Below are 7,361 nucleotides of genomic sequence, written 5' to 3'. Positions count from 1 at the left end.
GAGAGAGAGAGAGAGAGGGAGTTTAAAACAAAAATCAGAATGGTTTTCACCTTTGGGGATGAAATTGAGTCATATATAATGGAATAATGAAATTTACAGAGGGATGCAGCAGTATTGTTAATATCCTCATTCTTAGATTGGGTGGCAAGTTCACACACATAAGTTACTGATGTACGAAAATAGAATATATAAAAACACTGACAATAAACCATTAATTAATTAAAAGAGGAGATGGCAACAGGCAAGCTTCAAGATAGGTGATTGGGTTAAAGCATCTTATGCTCTTATTTTATTCAAGAGACAGGTAAGGATGTTGACTGATCTTTTAGAGTTTAAATGTAACCATGTTAAAATTTCAAGGACAACTACTTGAAGACTAGAAATAAAAAAAAAATGTATCTTCTGAATCAGTACAGGGGAGAACAATACCAAAAAAAAAAAAAAAAATCAATTCAGAAGCCCAGAAAGAAGAAGGGTGGAATTCAGGGGGGAAAATGAATAAAAGAGAATAAATAGGCCCTGTATGTGAAGAATCACAATGACTGTCAACAACATAGATCAATAGTCTGTTTCTTTTTTAAAGAATTCATCTATAGACATCTTACAAGGAAAAGTTCATGGAATTTTTCTTCATATGGCTTGTTTATGTTGAACTATCATAATTGTGTCCATTGTCTGTATACTTAACATGCCTAGTACAATAGAAATTCACAGTTGGCTGAGCCAAAAAAAAATGACACAAGTCAAAATTAATTCTCCTCCAAGGTTCTGGGAGATCTTCAGAGGTATGTTTTTATTTTATTAGTCACTGTCCTGAGGCTATGAGGTATTTTAAGACTGTCCTGGAGTTCCCTAAGAAATCTCTATAGATCTTCTGAAATTCACCACTTGACCAAAACTTGCATAAAGCATTTCAGTAGTAGAGCTTCATGGAGCTTGGCATAGGACTTCAGCCCTGAGATGTCATCCTGGGACATTTTCAGAGGCCTGAATTATTTCTTACAGAGTCTAAGAGCTGAATTTGCTAAAATCTGATTCCATATTTTCCTGTCTATGGTGACATTTACTTATGTCAATTTCATAACGTCAGGAGCAATCTTACATAGACAAGTTGGCTGTCCAAGGCTGCCAACTATTACGGGTATTAAAGTCCTGGGTAACTATTTATAATGGCAAAAAGGAAAATCTATTTTAAATGACCACAAAAAATAGAGTTAAAATAAAATTGTAAAATATAGGAGTTTTTACCTTTGCTTCTTTAAAGAAAACAACGCCATAACAAGGTCTGAAAGAAGAATCATGCTGTGCCCCTTTTCTTCCCTAGGAACTAACATGGTGAGCTCTATGCCTAGGCAGATTTGGAAAACAGAAAACAGTTTCCTTTCTCTCCAAAAATATTATTAGGCAGTCCTCCACTCTAACATTCTCATAATAGGTTACTGCAATTATAATTTTTAGTTATATTTTTATCCACGTAAAACATGCATGACTTTTTTTTTAATATAAATTAAGACATCTAAAAAATAGCATTCTCTCTTGCCCCCATCTCCAAGTTGGGTTTCTCACAGGTAACATCTTCACTTCTTTTTGTTGTTTCTTCTGATTATTACCTCTATAATTTTAAATATGGACTTATATTTCAATTTTAGTCATTGTCTGTTGAGTCTTAGATGTGAAAGAAAGTATTTGGAATTCTGATGAGATCACCCATGCCTTAACATACATCCTCTTTCCTCCATCATCCCAATACACTTGTAATTTTTAATGAATCATTAATCAGTGTTGCAGTTTTGTAACTATGAAAGTTTTACGCAATGTTGAGCAAAATACTGTTATACAATTATGTGTGTGTGTGTGTGTGTGTGTGTGTGTGTGTGTGTGTGTATTTGGTGGTGCTGGGGATTGAACCCAGGGCCTTGTGCATGCAAGGCAAGCACTCTACCAACTGAGTTATACCCCCAGCCCTACATTATTTTTTCATATGAGACTTTATGTTTTCCTTGGAGTTGGCATTGGCTTCATTTTTATTTGCTAGTTTCTTTTAATGTTTCCATAATGAATTGTTCTCAAACTTTTCCTAAGAACTCTAAAACCTTTTATACTATTTTAATACCACTTTCTACTTGCCAAATATAGCAGATAATCTACTGATTCCAGTTTGTTTTCCTGTAGAGACAGATTTCTTGCACTTTTATGTTGTTGTTCATTTTATTTCATTTTACTTTAATTTTTTTCTTTTTTATTGGTGCATTATAATTGTACATAACAGTAAGATTCATTGTTACAAATTTGTACATACACACAATATAACAATATATCATTTTGCAATCTGAATGGCTTGATCTGGCCTATTGCAGAGATGACATCCTGAGATTCCTCTCTGCTTTATTTCTGTATTAGTTCCCCTGATTCTTAGATTTACTGTCTTTGTTTTTCTTATATATTCTTATTTTTCTCCATAATATTCTACAGTAACGTTCTGAGAAATAGCTCATGGGCAAGTAACAATTTTACAATCTTGAATGTCTAAGAAAATGTTTTTATCAATTTTATACTTTTGATAGGTTAGCTGGATATGAATTCTATTTTTTCCTCACAATTCTGAAGCCTTTGTTCCATTGTCTTCTGACTGCCAATGTCTTTCATAAGAAGTAGGTCATTCTGATTCTTTAACATGCAACCAAACTTTTCTCTCTGGAAACTTCACACTGACACTTTGGTTGGGACCTTTCTCATTCATTTTTTTTCTGGGCTTATAATTTCAAGTCTAGGAATTACTTTGTATCTTTTGCTGGTCAAATTTCCTGTCCTCTGGTATCTTTTTCTTAACCACTCAGATAATTTGGATTTGGTGTTTTGAATTAATCATGCAACTTTCCAGAATTTTAATTTCTTGCTTACTATCTCTTTATCCTTAGTTCTATTTCCTGGAAGATATTTCTGAATTTATCTAGCCCTTCTGATATGTTTTATTTTTTTTCTACCCTACATTTAAATTCCATAAAAATTTTAATTGTTTTCTATATCCTTTTTACACTTTTTAAAAAAGACTCAATTTCTTCTCTTAGCCCTTTGAGGATATTAAATAAATGTTTTAAAATTTTCTTCAAATTTCTATATCGCCTCATTTTTACTGAGTTTTAGCCCTTTCTGTGTTTGTATTCGTTTTGGTGTTTGTATAGTATTGTCTTTTGTATTAGGGATTTTCCTCAAATGAAGTTTTTTTTTATGTCAGTTTAGGCTAAGAAGCTATTTGGAATGTGTGTGTACAAGCAGGACACACCAAAAAAGGGCTTTGTGATAGTTTCCCAGCAAGAGGCCCAGCTGTTTCAGGAGCGCTTCTGTAAATGTCAATATATGCAAATATTCCTCTCATCCTGCACTCATAGTCTTTTTATATCTCAAGAAAATAATTCTGTAGTCTCCAACCTTGGTGAATACACCTAGCTGAGTCATGGAAAAGTGGTGTTTCAATATTTTGTATATAGGTTTTCAAATTTTATTGTTTGATTATATACAATAAGGCCCACTCTTTTTGGCTTAGAGGTTTGTGAGTTTTGACAAATGCAAAGAGTCACAAATCCCCACCACAATGACGATAACAACAACAGTGCTATTGTCTCCACCCCCACTCCAAGGCCCTTATCCTTGCCCTTTGTTTTCAAATTCTCCTCCAAGATCTAACAGTTTTCAACTACAGATCTCTTCACCATCCCAATGATTCTTGTTTTCCAGAATATCATATACATGGACTCATTTGTTCTTTATTTTTATTTTTTATTTTTTTGCATCTGGTTATTTTCACTTAGCATAATGCATTTGAGATTCATCCATCCTGTTTCATTTATCAACAGCTCATTTTGTTGTTGTTGTCGTTGTTGAGTAGTATCCTATTATGTGGATGTATCACATATTGTTCATTAATTTCCTGTTGAAGGACATATGGTTTAGTTCCAGTCTTTGGTGACTATAAATAAAGATGCTGTGAACATTTGCATAGAGAACTTTGTATGAAAATACCTTTTTTTTATTTTAATTTCTCCCTCAGGAGAGGGATTACTAGATCCAAGATGAAGCCCAAGCATGAAAGACATGAAGAAAACTGTACCAGCCTACTTCATAATTACATTCTCCAAACTGTAGCAAGAAGAAAATCTCAAAAAGAGCTAGAGAAAAGACATGTTAAGAGAGAGGAACAAAGACAAGATCTACAGCATATTTTTCAACAAAAACAATGCAAGTAAGAAGATAGTGGGACAACTCTAAAGCACTAAAAAAATTAAAAAAGAAAGAAAGAAAGGAACCTATCAACTGGAAATTCTATGCTCAATGAAAACAACATTTGAATACAAATTTGAAATAGACTTTTTTAGACATATAAAAGCTGAAAGAATACATCACCAACAGACACACACTATAAGAAATGCTAAAGGAAGTCCTTCAGACAGAATGAAAATACCAGATGGAAATAAAGATGTTCATAAAAGATTAAAAAGCACTGGAAATGGTAACTATGTGTGTAAGTATAAAATAATGTTTTCCCATTTATTTAAATCTCAGCAAAGGATAATTCACTATTTAATGAGAAAATGATAACAATGTATTATGGAGTTTAAAACATGTAGAAATAAAATATACAACAATGATGACAAAAAAGGTAGGTGGTATAAAATGGAAGAACACTATTGTGAGATTCTTTTACAAACTATGTCATGATACAACATCACTGAAAGGTAAAGGTAAGCTAAAGATGTTAAAGGAAAACCCTAAAGCAACTGCAAAAATAACAAAACAAAGAGTTATATCTAATAAACCAACAAAGGAGATAAAATAAATGTTCAATTTATTCAAAATCATGCAGGGAAAGAAGAAAAGGAGAACAAAGGACAGATGAGATGAGATAGTAGTTTTAAATCTGGCTATGTAATTAATCACAAACTTAAATGGTTTAAATATTCTAACCAAAAGGCAGAAAATTTCACATTAATTAAAAACTAAGACTCAACTATAAGCTGCCTATAGGAAGCTCATTTTAAATATATATAGGGCAAATGAGTTGAAAGTAAAATGATAAAAAATAAATAAAATGCCATGCTATAATATTGTAAAGAAAATTTGAGTGAATATATCAATACCAAAGTAGACTTTAGAGAAAAGAATATTATTTAGGAAAAATATGATCTTGTAATGATAAAGGCTTCAACTTATCAAGAGGACATAAAAATCTTAAATTTTTATGTACCCAATCAAAGAGCTCCAAAATACATGAAGAAAATACTATAAAGAACTGCAAGGATAGACAAATCCACAAATGTAGTCACATAACAAGTAGACAGAATATCAGTAAACATGTAGAAAACCTTTAAAATATTGTAAATTAACTTTAATTTAAATAATTTAATTGATATTTATAGAATATCCTGTAGCAGCAGAATACATATTCCTTTCAATTGTGCATGAAAATATTTGTCAAGGTAGATCATATTTTGAGTCATAGAAAATTCTCAAAATGTTCTCTTAACACAGTGGAGTTAATTTGGAAATTAATGACAGAAAAATCTCTGGAAATTTTCTAAGTATTTGGAGTCTCTGTAACATTTAAAAAAAACTGTGGGACAAATAAAAGTTCATAAAGAAATCAGAAAACATTTTGTACTAAGTGAAAATGAAAACAGCATAAATTATTGTGGGATACCATTAAAGCAGTAATTAGAAAGAAATGTACAGCATTAAATGTCAGTATGATAAGAGTGGTCTTAAATTATTGACTTCAACTTCTACCTTAAGAAACTAACCTAACTACAGATTCTACAGATATTAAATAGAAAATAAAGACATATTACAAACTCATTTATTCCAGCTTTATGCATACTTTCCAGCTCATTTTATGTGAACATTTCCCTTAAATCAAAACCAGGTATATAATTCAAGGAAAGAAAACTGACAAATACCTCTCATGAACACAGATTGAAAGTTCTTCTTCAAACTTTAGCAAATTGAATCCAACAATGTACAGTTGTCTCCCCCCCCAGGATGGTTCAACTTACGATTTTTCAACTTTATGATGGTGCAAAAGTGATGCACAATCAGAGGAAACTGTACTTTGAAGTCTGATCTTTCCCTGCATCAACAATGTGCTCTTGTAATGATACTTTCTCATAATGCTTGGCAGAGGCTGCAAGTTGCAGCTCCCAGTCATGATCACAAGGGGAACAGCAGAAACTCTACAGCTACTGTGTTAGTAAGCCATGTTTTGGTCTGCTTTTTTGTTGTTGTTGTTGTTGCTGTTATTGTTGTTGCTCTGACCAAAAGACCTGACAGGAGCAATTTTAGAGAAGGAAAAGTTTATGTTGGCTCACGGTTTCAGTCCATGGTCAACTCACTCTATAGTGCTGGGCCCAAGATGAGGTACATCATCATGGCAGAAGGGCTTGATGAGGAACACAGCTCAAGACATGATGGCCAGGAAGGGGAGGTGAAGTGACCTACTTCCTCCAGCCACATCCTATTTGCCTATAGTTACTGCCCAGTTATTTCATGTCAGTTGATTAATCCACTGATTAGATTGGGGCTCTCATAATCTAACCTTTTCAGCTTTGAAAATTCTTGTGTTGTCTCACAGCAATGCTTTTGGGGGACACTTTGTATCTGAACCATAACAGCAATAATGTGCAGTTAGGTGTGTTATATGCATTTTCAACTTATAATATTTTAAATTTTCAATGGATGTATTGGAATATACACCATCATAACTGTATATTTTATTTATTTATTTTTAGTTGTAGATGGACACAATACTTTTATTTGTTTTTAAGTGGTGCTGAGGATCAAACCCAGTGCCTAACTTGTGCAAAGCAAGTTCTCTACCACTGAACTACAACCTCAGCTCCAACAACTGTGTATTTTTTAAAGATAATATGTATGACTCACTGAGGTTTACCTCATTTCATTATTCCTCAAAACAAAAACATTTGAAAACCTATCAATATCATTGATCTTATTATCAAACTAAGAAAGCAAACACCCATATGAATATTTCAGTAGATACAGAAAAAAAAAAAAAAAAAAAAAAACATTTGGAACAAGCTAAAATCCACTCCTGATTAAATTTTCTTCTCAACAAATATGAAAAATCTTTGACTGACATCACACTTATTGGTGAAGGCCTGAATGTTTTTTTCCCCCAAGGTAATAAATAAGGCAAAGTTGTCCACTCTCACCACTTCCATTCATCATCAGATAGACTCTATCCTGTGCAAACAAGCAAGGAAGAGAACTAGAAGGCGCCAAAATCAGAAAGGAAGAAGTAAGGAACATTTTTTTTCACAGCTAGCTTGATTTGTCTTATAGCAATATCTTAT

The 7,361-nt window shown here is 32.6% G+C and overlaps 1 non-coding gene across 1 annotated transcript; it reads right to left on the bottom strand.

Moving 5' to 3' along the window:
• Window positions 1-1,887: 1,887 nt before the first annotated feature.
• Trnaa-ugc (transfer RNA alanine (anticodon UGC)) lies at window positions 1,888-1,960 on the bottom strand. The gene has a single exon. It is a non-coding gene; the product is annotated as a tRNA-Ala (tRNA).
• Between the last annotated feature and the right edge of the window lie 5,401 nt (window positions 1,961-7,361).

Source organism: Marmota flaviventris, chromosome 9 (genome assembly GCF_047511675.1).
Source record: "Marmota flaviventris isolate mMarFla1 chromosome 9, mMarFla1.hap1, whole genome shotgun sequence".
Classification (NCBI taxonomy): domain Eukaryota; kingdom Metazoa; phylum Chordata; class Mammalia; order Rodentia; family Sciuridae; genus Marmota; species Marmota flaviventris.
This window is presented reverse-complemented; position numbering and strand designations above follow the sequence as displayed.